At 38.6% G+C, this 19112-nt stretch overlaps 1 long non-coding RNA gene across 1 annotated transcript; it reads left to right on the top strand.

Annotated features, from left to right (window-relative positions):
• The first annotated feature begins 7616 nt into the window (after positions 1–7616).
• LOC134156351 (uncharacterized) lies at positions 7617–14083 on the top strand. The gene is made up of 3 exons (XR_009961891.1): positions 7617–8102; positions 10346–11726; positions 13336–14083. It is a non-coding gene; the product is annotated as an uncharacterized LOC134156351 (long non-coding RNA).
• Positions 14084–19112: the final 5029 nt, after the last annotated feature.

The following is a 19112-nucleotide window of genomic DNA, read 5'->3' as shown; positions in this document are numbered from 1 at the left end:
ATACACCATCAGGAGCTCCCTGCATGGAAATGTGGTGGAGGAACAATGTCCAGCCTCCTGCCGTTGTGCACCACGCAGGAGGAGAACACAGCATGGAGTATGTGGTAGATGCTGCGGCCAGGCCCACAGCAGCTGTACTGCAAAACTGCATTTTTGTGGGTGGCCAGGGTTATTTCTGTGCTTGCCTGGTAACACTTGTAACCCTACAACAATAAAAGAAGAGCTGTTCCTGCCAGGTCAGCCAGGGAAACTGGTTTTTGACATCGTCATTGGTTACTGTGATTCAGACAGGTGGAAAACGTCTGTCCTAGATGGATGCAATAATGTCAGAAAAAAAAAAAAAGGGGGGGGGGGGGGGCAAATAAAGCACCTTCAAATACAGGATTACTATCCAGTCATTTCAAAAAATGGCTAAGAAACAGACTTTTCTATGTAATAATTCTTGCCTCTGAAGTACGAAGGCAGCAAAAGTTACAGTGATAAATTCTTCCAGAAAAATATGCCCTAGAAATACTGTTATTTCCATGGAGTTAGTACACCACATGGTAATCTTCTGTTGTGTGGAACAAATAAGTGATTTAAACTGTATTCTTTTTTTTTTGTGAATGATTTACTACTATTACAAATTGAACTCTCCCCAAGACAGCATGTGTCAAGTGAGTAAAATGATTGCTTTCTTTCTTCTCTGGGCTGTTTAATTTTGGATCTATACATCTTAAATGAAATAAATTACTTTGAAAAGGTATATATGACCCAGCTAGCAAGTGGCTGGCATGTTTGCCCTGTGCAAAAGATGTGCCACAGTTGTCTGTCCTTAAAGTGAGGTGACTGAGTGCTGGGCTTACCTGGAGCAAATTAGCCTCTAAGAAAAAAGTGAGTTTTGAAAGATTTATCCTTGTATTTAGGGTTGAATTTAGAGTTAGGTCCACTATGAAATAAGGAGAGAGGAGCTACTGGCAGTGAATTTCTGGGTTTTCCTTATTTGAGCTCCAATTAGTAACTCACCTAAGCTAATTCTGGAGTATTTTTCAGAGGATGGCTCAGTCTTCAGGCCTTAGTTAAAGGCAGAATTTGTGCCTAGGAAGGACAGCAGTAGAGTAGGATAATCTGTTAGCTATGTTCTAGAACATACACAGAGAAATTAAATGTTCTTAACAGCATGAATTAAGCTGAGGTGTAAAATGAATGTGTAAACCAAAACTCTTCCTAGATACCTCTTCATTCTGGAGGTCTCTTCTTCCAGGAATACCAGCCTCAGTGAGAGGTGTAACTACTTGCTGAGTTTGCAAGAGTGAATTTTGGTTCATATTGCTTTCCTTTATTTGTGTGGGTTTTTTTTGAGGAGTAGAGACACCTGCATAAGAATGGAAGCTGTTTCTGTAGTTCTGGAGAAGATACGTTAGCTCTCTAGAGACTGGGATTTCAAATCTGTCTCTATGATTTCTATAGGCTAGCTCCACATGATTTTCTCTTAAAATATTTTCTGGTTTGGATCCTTCTTTCAGAGCCATTTTCTTCCTTCAACTTTCGGTGTAAGTAGCTACAATGTATATAATCTAGTTTTAAGTGTTATTTACTGAGTCTTACCCTTTAAATTAAATCTTGTCCAGAGCCATGGGGCCTTTGCTTTGTCTAACAGGTGTGTATGCATTCTCCCACACCACTATATGTGTCAGCCTCTCGTAATGCTGAGATGAAGCTGTGATGAAGCCCTCCAAAGCAGACATTTCATATTCTGCTTTTCAACCTTCCTTTATTTTAATAATGTTTAATACCGAAAAAGTGCTAATCTGACTGTATGGAATTCTCTTACACCACCCAAATAGACTATGACTTAAAGAAATTCGATTTTAATAATACTAAAGAGAGTCAAACAGTTAGGATTCCTATTAACTTATTTTTTACTTACCAGCAGCAAACTTTGAGCTCTACTATCTAGCTAGAGTATACCCAACACTAAGCTTACACTTACACTGTTTCTACAGTGTGCTGTTGAATGGATAGAGCACAGCAAAGTCAACAAAACTTAAGTTAGGTGGGGTAGCCTGCAAGTCCTAAGCTGTTTTTAAAATAACTTATTACAAAAATTGGTATAAAACATGACTCTGTGTAATGGGGGAAAAAAAAAAAAGAAAACACACAACGAGAAGAATGAACTGGAGACATACTGTTAATCTTTTTTTCCTTTTTACCAATGATTTACTTAATGTCACTGCAGCAAAAGTAACTCTCTGGGACTGCAAAAGATTGTGATTGTCTAACCTCTAGTAGATTTTCTGTTTCCTTTTGTTTTCATTTTAGACTTTTTCTCAGGACTGTTTGGTATAAATCATGAGTTACTGCTCTAATGTTAAGATTTATGCTTAGGAAGTCTTAAGAGAAATTCTTTTACTTCAGTTTTACTGTTGTGAAGAATTTAAGTTATGTTGGTGCTAGACATGCATCTTTGTTGTACACCCGAGATGTAGATATTGATGCATAACAGTATTTAGAAGACAGACACCATTTCTTTACTTCCAGCTTCCTGAAATAACCAGGAAAAATAAAAATTACCATGATCTGGAATAACCCTTCATTACCTGTTGCACCCTTTATTTATCTCGGGCAACCAGCCAGATCTGAAGTCAGTTTAGCATTATTCTTCTTCTAGTGAATTCATTAAGAAAAAAAAAAGGGGGGGGAGAAAGGAAAGCCAAAGCTGTTTGGAGTAATCTACAGAGCTCCAAAAGTGTGGCAGGTATAAGAGATATGTCACCATGGATTCCAGTCATTCCATTGAATTCAGCTCTGAATTTGGCCTCATCTTATGTCAACGCTGGTAATAATCTGGAAAACATCTCCTTCCTATTTTGGGAGGAAGGAGAGCTGTTCCTTTAGTTTCCATGGTGGAACAATGGAGAGAAAAATGTGAAAATATGAATCTGTCTGAGGCACTATGACCTTTAGGATTCCTGTGTGCGAGGTATATGTGGCCATTTGACCAATGATTTTAACATTCCCCTTGGCACTCTTTGAAATTGTCTATTACAAAACAGATGGTGCAGTAGTTACTTTTTGAAGGGCTAGAAGAGCATGACCACATCTGGAATTAATCGTTAGCTCCCTAAGCCAATAGATCACCCAATTTAAGAGGGCCTTCCAGTACGAATTCATTGCACAAATACAGAGAAAGAATACAGAGTATAAGCAGTCTGAAACTATAATTCATAGGCACACAACTCTTTCTGTTCAACTGTCTCATTTATGGGCATGTCTTTCCTACAAGAATTTCTTTTTATTTTCGTTGCACAACAGCAGTAAGTGAAATATGTAACTTCTTAAATAAGGTTTTTAAAAATCCATAAATTTTCAGGTTTTGCATAAAGTATTTTCCTTTTCCATTGACAGCTACATTATTACTAAAGAGATGACCTCTTTTCATTTCCATACTGTCCTTTACCCCAAAGGATAGCTAAAGGTTATATTAAACCAACATGCATGCCAGCATCATTCAAATAAAGCTACCTATGGGGGTTTGGATGATCATTAAGCATGCTCTGAAGAATGCAGGGAAACGGCATTAGGGCATTCAAAAATAAATGGTAAAAACTATTTCTGCAACATTCAATGCCAAAGGAAAACACAAGTTTTAACCCATAGAATCTCATATTTTAAAGTGCCTTTTACTGGGCTACTCAGCTGTCATTTGATCTGGATAATCTAAATATTAAAAATATTAAATGTGTTATCTGTCATTATAAAGAAAAAAATTGTAATTCCAAAACTTCATTATTAACTACAAAAGCCCCAAATTCATGTAACGAAGTAGTTGCAAAGGCAAAGAATTTTGAATGTTACCCAATCGACAGGTCATGTCTCTGATACTACATTTAGAAAGATGAAATTTCTTGTCTGTAGTATTTCACTTGGCTTCTGTGCTCCTTTGCAAAGCACCTAGCACAGGGAGACATGAAATGCCTGCAGATAAGAAGTACAGTTTTAGTTTATATTCCCAGATTAAATTGCTGGCCTTTTAATTATCATGATGTGTAAGGATTTGAAACATTGCACAAGGTAAGAAACATGTTATAATATGAATTTGCTGAAGCCAGTGAAATCCCACAGGAGTTACCTGATCGGTGGGTGGCTGATGAAAATAAAACCAACCTCTTTACTAACCAGTTCAGAATTTGAGTTTTGTCCTACCAGATTACAGATCGTGGGTACCCTCCTTATTAGTTTTTTATAACCATTGTAGTTGCTTTGCTCAACTTGAAAATGGAAGTTTTGTTGAAGTTTTAGCAGTATTTCATATACTGGGAGTACACACAGCATAACTGTGATAGGATATTCTGCAAATGGTAGTGTACCTTAGATTTAGGTTCTGGTTGTATTACCTGCTGAATTCTTTTGATACACGTTAAAGTGTTCTAGGTGGTTTGTCTTCAGTCTTTTCATGATTCTGTAGAATACTGGGCTTGTATTTAAAAATGCTGATTAATTGTACACTTAAACTTTAGCATTTTTGATAATAGAGTGAAAAATGTGTACACTTTTGTAAGCACTCCAAAGAGACAGTGACACAAGAGATACTAGGAGAAGATCTGCACTGACCCTGCCTCAGGGTTTGTCTGCAGTTTGCTTCATGCTGTGTTCCCATGCCTCCCATATCTCTCATACCTACTTTCTATGTAGTAGCCTTACTGACAGTCTGCAGATGTTAATCATCATATAGTCAATGATGTGTTGAGCTGACTGAATTAGTCACTACAAACTGAATTAGTATTCCTACTGGACATGTTTTATGCTCATTACTCGCCTATTCCACACATTTCCAGAAAAACATGGCTAGATCCCGACTTAAAATGTCTTCCACTAAGGTTGATCAAACAGGAATTATTTCCATCAGCCTGTGTGGCCTGTGCTTATTCAGTTCTTCTCTGTGTTCCTTTATGACTGGAATGCTTTCTTTGTAAGTAAAAAAGACATTTTTTTTTTAAGAAAGATTTTAGTCTGTTGAATTTTTTTTTTTAAGACCCTGGAAAAAAAAAGTTGTGTGATTAGTTCTGAAGGCCAGTGACCTGATAACTTTTACTTTTTAGTATGAATCAATAGTTCTTGTAGGGAAGATAGGTAGTGACTGCACAGTTAAGAATGAATTCAGTTTTGCATTTCATATTTAGGTTAAAAGCCATGCTACAATCTGCCATCCAACTAGCAAATTCTGCTTACAACTAAGAAGTATGGGACAGACTGCATTGCTAGCAAATAGAGAAAGCATACCTTAATCAAACCATCCAAATTCTGCGTGCAAAACTGAGATCCTAAAGTTTCTATGGCATTGTTTTGACTAAAATTTTCGTTTTCTATTATAATATAACAGCACACATATCCACATGAGGGCACCAGCTGACATCTTATTTTCAGATCAATGTGTAGTCTGTTTCTGAAATGAACATGTCAATAAATGGTCACTCTGTCATTGTACTTACAGAGCTAGAGTAAAGAGTGAACTGTTCAGTGTTACAGTTCTCAAATTATGTCTTATTCTTTTTTTATTCTTAGGGCAAAAATATTTTTACTTTCCCTAAACTCTGCATTCAACAGAAATATTGAAATGAATTCTAATCACAGAGAGATCTGGGGATGTTAAGATTTCAAAAGAAAAAAATATTCTTAACCTGTCTGCATAATGGAATGTAAGTGAACTCTCTTAATGTTGGTGAAGTTTATTATTATTTCTTAGCCTTGAAAGGAGAACAAAAATCCCAAGGTTTTATCCTAATTTTCATTAAATACACAAAAATATGCAGTCAACACCCATTTCATTTGTAGAAGTTATAGAATATTTTTTAAAAAGCAAAGAGTGCTGTACTGTGGGTTAGGCTGAGGATTCAGGACCAAGATTGTCCACTTCCTTTCCCTGCTGAGCTCCAAGAACATTGACCAACATAAATACAGTACAGGAACAAGGATCAACTGAAAAGCCTAATGCCTTGGAAACACTGGAAGATATCTTAAGGATTCTGGCTAAGTGATTTTAACGTAGGGCAGACCTCAATTTGGCTCAGTGTAGCTGGTAACGTAGGAGAAAAGAAAATTTCCATGTCCTGAGAGATAACAAAGCTAATGATGCATAACAGGAAACCTGGGACTCCAGCATGCACACTGAGGCAACAGAAATAACGCAGAAAATGTAGCTTTGTTGCTGAGTAAAACCCAGAGAAGTACTCCAAGCACCATAGGTGTGTGAATACCTGAGAGGAATTGTGAAGCTGTTGGACAGTCTTCGTGCCAGGATCCATTTGGTGCTTTTGAGTCACAGTCTCTTTAAGTCTAAGTGGTACTGACAACTCATAGGAGATTTCAAAGGCATCACAGGAACTGCAAGAGCTAAGATAAAAATGAAAAATAAAAGACTAAACTGGAGCTTTAGTGGAGAGAAGTGGCAAAGCTGCTACAGCAGCAGCTGTTTCTGTGAGAAGGTTCTGAGCTGAGGTCTGTCAGAAAGGATGGAAGTACTTTGACCTAATTTTAGCTGTCCAGGGTTACTTAATGAGTCCTAATTTGTTGGCTAGGCATCTCCTATAGCTAATGAAGAGGTAGAGACATCTTTAGAAAGCAGATCAGGTCTTACACCCACCTAATTTTGATACTTATCCTAAGATACCTGCTGTCTAGAGGCAGCTGTAGAGCTTCACTGACTATAGGAGGATCATCTGGGAGTAGATTAGACACCTAAATCTTATCAAAACTTAACTGAAATTGTCCCATCAATTTATAGGTGTATTGTGCATTTGCTGTGCATGTCTAAATAATGATCACTTCTGCATATTTTAAAACTCCAAGTAAGAAAGTTTTAATAGTTGAACTCTTTCTTATATTTAGTACATGGAGACCCAGGTACTAAAACCAACATTGAAATAGTGACACCAGTGTGGCACAGGAGAAAGCAGTGATGTAGACAATCAGTCCAGACATACGGTAGCACATGTGTGAACAAAATGCAGGCTTTGAATACACAAGAGTCCTTGTACTGGGAAGTGGCAACTCTGGAAAAAATTTAGAACTACAGAGGTCATGTGTGGTATTTTCCTCATCAACTTGCTCTTGCCAATAGATATTCAGTGAGAACATGGATTTTAAAAGACTTTCTTTTCCTTAGGCCTTCAGTACATACATAGAGTAAATTGGTTCAAATGGATGATTTCACAAACTGAATCTGAATTTGTTAATAACATGAAAGTTGTGTGATATAAGCCTTAAAGTCTCCTAAAAGGCTTCTGCTTTTCCACTACTGTATTTGGAATAAGGCTATTCAATAATTAAAATGAAAATTAACAGAACAGTATAATCCTTCCATGAGCAGAAGCACTATCATGTTTCCGTGGATTAACTCAGATGATTTACCAGGTTATCGCTACCATGGAGATTGAGTAGTGGTATGCTTGGTAAAGATATTAGGGAAAACTGCAGTTGTGGCAACTTTTTTCCAATTAGCAGCTAAAGACAAACATTTACTATCATAAATCCTATTTGAGTAAAATATGGTGTTACCCTTTTTCTTTTGGGGTTTTTGGTGTTTTTGTTTTGTTTTGTTTTGTTGGGTTTTGGTTTATTTTTTGGTTAAATTCAGGGCATATCCCAGTTGTTTTACCCCAGCACATTTCAGCCTCAAGACTGCCCTCTGGCCTCCTTCTCTTCCTTAGTCAGGCCTTCTCCTATCCTCAGATTTTTATTTTGAATAAGTACTTTTAATTTTTGAAATTTTATTTAATAAATATACATACCCACAGCCAGGGATCTGCAACCTCTCTTTCCAGGCAGCAGTAGGACCTGCACATACTCGCTCCTGGTTGGTGTTTGCTCTGAAGGACAGACATCAGCAGCCCTTCTTTTCCTCACCTTTGCAATGAATCTAGATACACTGCAGAATGTCTCCAGAATATGTGGTAAATGTGCCGCCCATAACAGCTTGAGAGAAGCATACTCTGTACCGATGTACAACAACTTCGTAGGGCTCTGGGAATTGCAAACCTTGGTCTTTCTCAGAGCGCTGATGTCCCTTACTCAAATTTTGCAGGATTCATACAAATGGAAATTGAATGTTAATTAAAATAAATGTATGTCTCTTTGCCTTTCTGTTTTAAATGGAGGGATAAAACCACTACTGAAATTCAGGTTTTCCTGGCTGGCCAGAATATATAGCTAATCCTAAAAATAATCTTGTGAGGTCCCCTTAAACCTATATATCTAAACCGTGAGAAGTAATAATAGCTGGAAAGTTTGAAGCATACCATGTCTACTTACTACATGCAGTGTGGCATCTGCAGGCTTGAGTTTCATGCAGCTTTATGTGCTTTCTGCAGTGAGGACATTTACAGTCCCTTTTGAAGAATTTACACTTACAGGTCTCGCAAAAATTCATAATACCCTTAAAGTATTGCAGATAATGAGTTATCAATTACCTCTTTTTATTCATAATGAAACAATAAATAAACTTCAATAAACCTGATCCTAATGATTACTGGCCTTGTGTTAAAAGGCTAACAAAAGAATTTGATGCCGTAGTATGTACATGTGTAACATTTTTAATTCTGCAAGCGCTTTCAGCTAGTGTAGCCAGCCTTGCCATCAAATGTGGTAACTGTTGAAAGCTGTCTAGCAGCAGCCAAAAAAAACTTTACAAAGCAAGTGTATCGGTTCACCATGCAGCTGCACCAACATTGATGCCAGCTCAGGAGAGAAGGTGCAGGTGGGAGCAAGCAGTGGGAAAGTGGAATCATTTATTTCAGAAGCAGTGTGGGGTTTAAGCCAAAATAAACTGCTCATGGGTCTACTAACTAAGGGTTGAGAATATAACAATGGTATGTAAGTAGAACTCAGATTGATCAAGTCTTTTGTTAGTCATTTATAAATTTAAGAACAGACAAGTGAACCCAGATTTCCGAAGAACTTCAGGTGTCCAATTACAGAGTTTAATTGTTCTCTCAATATAAAAATAAAAAAGAAAGTTTTAAAAGTTGTGCATAAAGATGGGCATGCTTTTGTCAAAGAAATGAAGTTACAAGTTAATGAAGTCGTGCATTTCATGTGCTGTCCATGTACATCATCAGCTGACCTATATAGTTGGCGTCAGGGTGCTGGTACCCCCATACACAGACCACGATTGTGGGCAGACCTAGAGGTGATTCCTAGGAAGTAAAATTGTCCTGTACTTTAAGTCTAGACCCTGTGATTAGTTTATCAAATTAAAAACTCACAAGTGATTAGTTGAACTAAAGAAGTGGTATTTGAAGTTACAAGAAGAAATCTCTTGAATATCCAGTAACCTCCTACCATGAAGTGAGGGCCTATGGATTACTCAACTAGTCTGGAATAAAACTTCCTTGTAAAAGTAAACTCTCCAAAGTAGAAATTGATATGGAATTTCCTTTGGGCTCAGTACTGAGGTCTCAGACCTGGGAAATTAATGTGATCTATAACAAACCTAATAGGGGCTCAAATGCTACACAGACTCCTCCAGTGACCCCAGGGTAATCATTCTTTTCTTCAGTGCTTCTGTAGCTACTTTTCCTTTGGTAAAAGCATCTTGGGAATGCTTCTCAGGACTGAGGGAAATGCCTGTTTTCAGACCTGTCTTCCTGAACTCCCATCCCAGTTTCACACAGCTCCCACATCTGTCCATTCAAAACTGGTTATGTCCAGTTTTAGCCTCTTTATTATGAAGATTGAATGAAGCACATACTCATCTGCACAGAAATAAATGGGGTTAGTGGGAGCCTGTAGCTTACAAGCCTGTAGTAGACCTAAGCTTTTGCTTTGGATCTTTTCCTTGGATTTGAACAAAGAGAAAATGGAGCAACCTTTTTCCAGAAGTTGTTGTTTAATCTAGCAATGCTTTTTCTATGCAGCAAGATGCATATGAGTTGTTAGTTATTTTTACAACCCAGCATATGTATGACAAAGAGTATAGTGTACATGAGGAACTCTGGTTTGGGAATCACTTCTACTGTCTTGTCTGTTTTGTACTCTCTTGATATGTGATAATCCTGGTTTGCGCACTCTCTTGGGATCTCAGAGATTGTGAAACGGAAGGTAACAGGGCCAGAATTAACTTCAAGTAATTACTGACCAGTCTCAACCTAGTTTTTACCTCATGTGTACCTGTTTTAGTTTTTCACAATTCTCTTTGACCCAGCAGAGATAATGTAATGCTTGATGCAAATTACAGCATCACTTTAGCTATACATGCAAGCTGTGAAGACTTCTCATCTTTGGCATTGCCTTTGTATGTGGCTGAGCAGAGATTTGTCATTTTGCCTCTTGCAACTATGGATTATTATTCTTTTTTTTGTCTCTTCAGGAGGCCACCGCAAATTGTAGCACACTGCTTTTAGCAGCCCTGAAAGAAAATTCATGTACTCATATTCAAAGACTGGTATTTGAAAGGACTGTATATAGATCTGCCGCTCATAACCAACACATGAATGAGATAGAGCAACAGTTTCAAAAATCAGGACCTGGTATGGAAAAGCAGAATATCCTTCAAAGACTTTGCATTACCACTGGTTCTACATATTCATCTTGGAACATCTTCAGTTCTGTCTTGACCACTGTCAAAATGTTTTATTGTTGAAGTCAGACTACTGAGGTTTCAGAGACATTGCTACAGTTTAGTAAATGTGGGGGAAGGTATCTCAGCTTTAACTATTAGAATATAAAGGGGAAAACTCCTGTAAATTATCAAGAACAGATTGTATTTCTATTCTGTAGGAACCGAGGGACTTCAAACAGAGTAAACAATATTTTAAACTAAGTATTTCCTAGCGTATGAGAGCTTTCAGAGTACTCTGAAACCCAAAGGAGAAGCTTTAAATATGGTTAGAATACATAAAATTACTCTAGGAAGTATCCTTTTTAAGACCAGTTTATATAATTTCATCCCCACGCAGACTAGATCTCGTGTACTAGATCACCATAACCACAAAGCTTAAAAATACGTCAAGGTGGAAAGAGGGCATGACAGGACAAAAGTCCCAGGCAACAGAGCCACTTAGCATTAATGAAGGGTGTGGTTCTGGGAGGTGTTCTAAAGAAATCGAAATCACTCAGATGCCTTTGGCCACCCTATTAAGTAAAGCATCTATATTTTTGCAGGAGAAACATAATACCGCTCTGTAGGTGAGAAATCTGGATGGACTGGTGTGTGCCTGTCACTGACATCTGCTGCAAAACTCTCCCAGAGTTTGCCCACCTTGGTCATTGATGTGCTGGGAATTAGCTATATGTCTCTTGACTTTTCATGTTCTAATTCCAATGCACAGTGCTGAGTGTAAAACATAAAATTGTGGTTACTCTGCAACAGATTTGTCCAAAACCCCCCAAAATATTAGTAGTTCCATTATCTGCCCCTTTAATTTTAATTTTGCTCTGGTATCTATAGATTTTCCAGCTACCCCAGTTCCCAGAGAGACTGCTCTTCCACGAACAACTTTCACAAGGGGTAAAAAGAAGGCATCTAATTTTGTAGCATTTTTTAAAAAAGTTTCCAGAAAAAATATTACTTTTTTCATCTCTTCCAAAGAAAGGCTTAGGCAAGACTTGATTTTCTTTTAATTTTTTTTTTTTTTTTTTTTTTTTTTTTTAAATCTGGGAAGCAAGCACTCTACCTCTGAATCAGTTCAAGATAATTGGACACCTGCTGTGGGTGCCATGAAAAACATTTTCAGAATGGTATCAGGCAAGTACTGGAACAATTTGCCCAGAAAGGATATAGAATCTCCATTCAAAGCTTACCAGGGCACTGGGCAGCCTTACTTGACATTGGAAGTAATGCTTCTCTGAGCAAGTGCTCAGACTGTGTGATGTCTTGAGCTCCCTTCCAGTGTCAATTCCTCTGTGATTCTATTATTTTGAGGATTTCCACGGGAAGTGTAATTCTTCAACACTTCAGTTCTCAACATATCCCTGTGCTCAAGACCACACATTTATTGCCTACCTCAACTTGTCAGCCGATAAATGGTCCCTCATTAGTCAGTAGAATAAAATAACTAACTGTGGAAGAGAAAATGACAGAGCCAGAGGATTTTTACATATTAAATGGGTATTTAAAAAATGGGACACTTTAATAGGAAATTAAGTAAGACCTGGATAATCTTGGTCACCAATAATAGAAGGTGAATTTCTTTTCAGAAAAACTACCCTAACACCAGCCTAACACCATTTTCTTCAATGGGGTTAACACTATTCTACATATTTGTGAGATCAGAACCAGGTAATTTTTTCTTAATGGTCTGGATGCCAAAACACTTCACTGTTCTGAATGCAGTGGTATTAAATGTTTTCAGTCAGCCCTGAAAAAAAAACACATTAAGTTCATGTTTTGTCTCCAGCCATGGTCTGCTTTTTTTCCTTTCTGTTCAGGTATTGAGTTTGGAACACAAAATGCTGATCCACAGCTGGAAGTAGCCCAATGGTCAGGGCTCTTCCTATCTGGATTTTTTTTTTCTTTTTTTTTTTTAACCCACGAGATTGCAAATTGCTCAGGTGCAGAAAATTTCTGTATTTGTGTATGTTCCTTGAAAAGCAGGAGACCTGATTCCACTATTTGACCCATTTTGGTGGGTTTCTTTCAGACATCTCAACATTTGTTTCTTACTGGCTGAGTCTCCGGGGATGTAAGAAACAAAGACCGGCACGTTTCTTGCCTGTAGCACTGAGCTGAGCTGTGGCTTCTCTGTTTACCATATGTCCCAACAAGCAAATGCATGGTGCCAGCTCATGCAACAACATGCACTATGTTAACTGGCTGTATAAAAGCATCACATAGGATTCGGCTGCATCACTTTCTTGTCTGTAGGTTTTTACCTCTCATTCTTCCTCAGTTTTATGGATGTAGACTTAAGGTCTGTGTGGCATAAGCTGAATGTGAAGGTCTGATTTACCCAGTTTATCTGAGGGACTTGAATTAGGAGCATATTTGCCATAGGCTACCTTAATGGTCTATTAAGAAAGAGAGACATTTTTGAATGGGGTAGAGGGATGGGGGTTGCTAGAGCTCAGGGTGAGCTGAATAACACTTGGGAAAGATTTTCCCTTCTTTTTCTAGAGGGAGTTAAAAAATAATACATTCCTAATTAAGGTACTTGTCCAGCTCCCTGGGTTTAGGTGGGATGAAACTGGCGAGAATGCAAATGCTAACAAGGCTAATCCCAGGCAGGCCAAACAATTTTAGTTTCCTATCAGCCCCTCAGATCTGGTTTGTTTAGCCTTTCTTCTGTCTTTCAATTGTCATATGCCAAAGCAATATGTGGGCTTCTACCCCACAATAATTCTTTCCTCTTTTATAGAGAGGTTGGCGACAGCAAGCTACCTGGCATGTTCCATGGTCCAAGCATGCCTGCAAACAGGTGCTACAGACCAGAGAGGATGGAGCAGGTGTAGAGGCATGGAGCAGGTTAGGGAGGCAGAGCAGTAATGGAAGGAGGGGAGACAAAACAAGGTGCTGAGCTGAGGGTGTGAAAAACAGGAAGTTGAAGAGAGGAAGATGAAGGAAAGGTAGGAAGTCTTGGGTAAGGACAATATGCATCTTTAGTGGAGAATGTAGAACCCCTAAATCCTGGCAGGGGCCAGAGCTGTGGGAAGTCTCCCTTGGTGGAAATACATGCTCTGCACATCACCCTGTGTTCCAGTCCTTCCAACCTCTTACAAAATGGGGTCCAGCAGTAGCTCAAAAATGATAGATGAGATTCAGATCTTGATTTGAATTTGATCCCACCACCCCCAAACACTGAGCAATAAACTAGAAGTACAAAAAAAGTGAAATATGAAAAAACGAAAAAAAGGGAGAAATGCAAAGTTGACTAAAGAGGAAAGGGGAATTACAACTGATGTGCCCTGGATTCTGTATGAATTTCTTTTTGCTCTCTTGGTTAAGTATTTCCAGATCATGTACCTAGCTATCCTTTTGCCAGCATTTAGTAATTGTCCACTAGTCAATACCAAGTGCATCTTTCTAACCTCCCACACTTTTGGGGTCAAAGAGAGCTTTCTCTAGCTCCTGCCAGCTTTAACAGGTGTTGCCCAATTTTTTCTAGGAAAAGGCTTCTGTAAAACAGGTCTTGCACTGGTTTGGGATTCTGTCTGCCCCACTGAGGTTTGTGTGCATGAATAAGTGCAGTGCATCTGGTGCACTTATAACTGCTGAGCTCACATTCAGGGCCATCTTTTATCTCATTAGAGACAGACAGAATCTTTTAGCATTTAAAATTTTAGTGTTTTCTAGAAGACTTTTTGCTTCATCCATAAAATTAATATCCTGGCTTTACGTGCCAGACTGGCTTATAGAAGAGGGAACAGGGTCTAGCAATACTGTTCCAGCAATTAGAGGGTTCCTAGTTTTTCGCTGATCATCTATTTTTCCTATGATTATTCCGCTATTAACCTTGTTATGATACCAGATTAATTTTATAAATATGCAGCTAGAGGTGACCCATCCAGCCTGAACGTTTGTGTGTATGTTTGTGTGTTTATCTTTGCCTCTGTGTGTGAGGCGTTTCCAAGGAATCCAAACCTGGCTCCAAATCCAAAGTCCTCAGATGATTCCTGTCGCTGCAGAAGGCTAAAACAAAACAGCTGAGCACAACTTTGAAGACATTTAGATTCTAAATCCTTGTCCAAATGATTTGAATTCCTCTCCTTCTCCCATCCCTTTAATCTAGGTTAAAGATAAGATCTTGAGAGCACAGGAAAAAGAAAAGAGAATATCAACAGTTGATATTAATTGCCCTCTATCAATCCCTGAAGAGTTCTCAAAATATTTAGACAATCTAATGTATCAACATTAATAAACAAAAAGTGAGAAAGAAAAAAAGCTGTAATTACAGCAGAGTTTGAACATCACATCTGATAAGTAACAAAGACCTCTAAATAGAACAGATAAAAAAGGTGAAACAGAAAGCATAGTAAAGAAAAAAAAAAAATCAAAGCATTGTCCTCAGTGCTATAGAGGTCACATGAATTAAACGACTCTAATGTCTTTCCAGAAAGAAAACATCATTAAAAGCCTGGAAGAACTGAGTTCTGAATTAAATCTGTATCAACATTCAAAGCACTTCCCCCTCTCTTCCATCCAGCATTTTTCCTAAGGCCTCCTGCTTGACCCATAATAACCATGTAATTGTCATAAACAAAAAATAAACTTCTGACCATTAATGGAAGATTAAAATTGTGTAAGAAGTAGTGTGGATTAACCAAGTCTTAAACTAAGAGTACATTCCAGGTCTGAAAGAAGCTCTATAAATACGAATATATGGAATTTATTGATTTAATTATTACCATTATGCACTGTGTTTGCTAGTCAGTTATATTTATTGTCAGTAACTAACAGATTTATTTGCTTTAAAGGTAAAATAATTGTTAATTCTTTATGATAGTTCTACAAAGTAGTGAAACCCAAATTATTACCAACAAGAACACAGTGCAATTTGCAAAAGCTTACCCCACCTTTTCAGAAAATATAGTTCACCCCATGTGATTAGTCTCTTACTGGTCTTGAATGGACAGGTGTCTTAAAACCACCTTCATTCTGTCCGTACAGGGCACTGGGGCCACACAAGGCACTGGGGCAAGCAGCTGTTCAACATCCTCTGCCCAGCACTCCTCCCTTCCACTGGAACTTTCTCACCTTCTTTCTTATTGTGTTACATCTGTTGATCTTCTCCTTCATCAGTCATTTCTAACAAAATGAATGAGTGGAGTTTAATATACTTCACTCTAGGGTAGCAAGTATGTTTTTTCTGGTTTTGCTTGAATTTACTTATAAGAAGCTATATATTTCAGTGCAACCCTACAGTATTTTCATTAAGATGAAACACTGGGGGCATTTCCATTGAGATGGAGGATATGTCACAAAGACTGTTTCTCATGTGGTTCTTCAGTGACATATATTTTTTCCTGTAAAAAAATAAAGACTACAAAGAAAAACAAAAACCCAAACCACAACTCAACAAAGGGAATTGGCCTGGGGAAAATGCCACTGAGATACTGTTAAGAAGGCTGACTTAAAGCCAAGCAGCATAGGCACAGCGAATGCCTCAGTCCACCCATTGTGCTTACAGCCACAGGGGGCTGAGAAGAATGCCCAATAAGATTTTAGCAAAAGTGTGGTAAAAATATTCTGGTATAGCTGCCTTTGTTTCAGAAATCAGAAACCTTAGTTTTCAATTTAACCTATACTATCCTGCTGTAACATAGATTTTTATTTCTATGTTAACACTGCATTATTATGCATTTAAAGAAGAGCTGTGAAGAGAGTACAGCCTGCCACGTAGTGTACAGCAGCAATAGCTTTAACCCAGGTACCACTCTTATTCCAGTGACTGTGATGGGCTGCTAATAAGGAGTTCACAGCTGCAGAGGTTATGGCCATGGTGCATTTGCTAGCTGGTGCCTTCCCCAGAAAGCAGTCTAGGAAAAGTTATTTCAGTCTAGTCTAATTTCGAGCAATTTTTTGACTTTTGGAAAGTGAGAAATTCTGCTTTTCAGGCAGACTTACCCCAGGACTGCCAAGACCACCTCTAAACCATGTCACTAAGGCCCTCATCTACACAATTTTTGAACACTTCTAAGGGACAGTGATTCCACCACTTCCCTGGGAAGCCTGTTCCAATGCCTGACCACCCATTCAATGAAGAAATTCTTCCTAATATCCAATCTACATCTCTCCTGGGGCAGGTTGAGGTCATTTCCTCTTGTCCTATCACTTGTTCCTTGGGAGAAGAGAGCAGCCACCTTCTAGCTCCATCCTCCTTTCAGGCAGTTGTAGGGAGCAATAACGTCCTCCCTGAGCCTTCTCTTCTTCAGACTAAGCACCCCCAGGTCCCTCATCTGTTCCCCATCACACTTGTGCTCCAGACCCTTCACCAGCTCCGTTCCCCTTCTCTGCTCCAGCACCTCAATGTCTCTCTTGTAGTGAAGCATCCAGAACTGAACATAGGATTTGAGGTGCACCCTCATCAGTGCCCGGTACAGGAGGATGATCACTGCCCTGGCCCTGCTGGCCACACTATTGCTGATACAGGCCAGGATGCTGTTGGCTTTCTTGGCTGCCTGGGTACAAGCTGGCCCACGTCCAGCACCCCCAGGTCATTTTCCGTGAGCAGCTTTCCAGGCACTCTTCCCCAGGCCTGTAGTGATGCATGGGGTTGTGCGGCCCATATGCAGGACCTGGCACTCTGCCTTGTTCAACCTCATTCCACTGGCCACAGCCCATCAATGCAGCCTTGTTCAGATACCTCTGTAAAGCCTTACTACCCTCAAGCAGATCAACAGTTCTGCCCAAAGAATCACCCTTGTTAAGTTTTAACTCCCCTGTGCCCAGAACAGTGTGATTTAAAAATCAATCTGATCCATCTCTGACAGGTTTGCTTTTCCTTTCAGTTAAAATAAGAAAAGTAATTTAGGTCCATCTGATAGCTTGGAAGTGTGAAAAGTGCAAAGAGAAGAGGAGAGAGCATGCTGTGCTGGCCAGTCTTCCATATAACGCACCCTTTAAGGGTCAGAGATCTGATGTAATCACTGCCTCCTCACATCATCGAGGTGGCCAGAGCAGAAAGTGGTCCCCAAAATTGCAAGCACATCTCTGGTCTTTGTTAGCGGCAGTGCAGCAATGCACTGCCTTTTTCTTAGGATGTGGAACAAATCTGCAGTTCAGCCTTAAGGAAAGTGTGTTAGATAGACTATTAGCTACAACCTTCAAAAAAACCTTGTTATTATATTGTCACAGAATGCCTGTAGATTTATGAGGCCTTGTAAATACAATAAATTAATCACAGTAGTACTTGTTTGTTTGTGTAAGAATTTGTAAAACCAGTAATAAAGCGCCAATGTGAGTTGCTTTTTTTTTTTTTTTTACTTGAAAATCCATTAGATCTGGTTCTGGGTCTAACTTCCTTCTTTAAAATGACCTGTTCTGGAATACATTCAAAAAGCTAGGAGTTGGTTCGGCGTGATTAAGACTTTAGGAGTCACAGTCACAAGTGTTATAAAAAATCATTCAGATACTAAGTTTGACCTTCACTGGATTTGTTCTTTAGCTGCAATGGTCTTCCATAATTTTTACAAAAACTACATGATAAAATTTATAGCGTTACAGATAGCTAGCTAGGGGGGGAAAAAAAGAGGATTATTGAAGGAAAAAGGCACTGACTTTCCAGTAAAATAAATGAAAATAACAAATGGTTTTATTTTATCTCTTAAAGTAATGAAAAATTGAATAGAAGCTTTCCATTTAGGAAGACTCAGATGTTTTCTATTAGAGCTGCTAAAAAGCTTAAACAACTGTTTCAGAACTTGCCAAATGACATCCATCTGCATAAACTAATGAAATATAAATGATCATTTCCAGTAGTTCTAAAGAGGTATTAATTCAAAAGTTGATATATTAAGCATTCTTCATAATCAGTTCCTATCCTTCCTCCTTCACAATTCAGTTGATATCCTTCATCTCACTGTACGTTATAACACACAGTGTTTCACACCTAACGCACACTGAAACCGCAGATGTCCCTACATGCTCTGGCAATGCCAGCCTGAACTCTTGGGGAGTTCCAAGCTACCTGCATGCTACATTGCCTCTTGAAGGAGTCTGTTTTCTCAATTAATGAAATTGCACAGCTTTTTTTTTTGGCAGGGCTTTTTCAGTAGAGTGACATGATGTGAAATAGAATAACCTGATGAAATACAATAAGTTAATAATAGTGTTGTACACAGAGCACCTTTCATCATGACAGATCCCAAAGAGTTTTACAGACTGTATGTATAAAAATCATTCTTCACCCACCATTGAAGTGCAGTTACTGCTGAAGAAGAATAGGGTAGCCATACCATGCCAGGAATAACAGCTTTTTTGAGTAAGGGAAGTTAAAAAAAATGTCTTCATCTGAAACAATAATGGGAATATTTAGGAAGGCCAAATATAATTACTAGCATTTGCATTTGGGCAACATGTTTAAAGGATTTCTTGTAAATACATGAATCAGTAATAGGGGTATGGGTGTCCATAATCATTTCATTTGCCACAAGCTCTTGTGGCTTCATTTTGCCTTTTCTCAGAAACAGCACCTTACCCA

Source organism: Pezoporus occidentalis, unplaced genomic scaffold (assembly GCF_034315485.1).
Source record: "Pezoporus occidentalis ecotype Australia unplaced genomic scaffold, CSIRO_AGI_Poc_V1 ctg85, whole genome shotgun sequence".
In the NCBI taxonomy this organism is placed as follows: Eukaryota; Metazoa; Chordata; class Aves; order Psittaciformes; family Psittacidae; genus Pezoporus; species Pezoporus occidentalis.
This window is presented reverse-complemented; position numbering and strand designations above follow the sequence as displayed.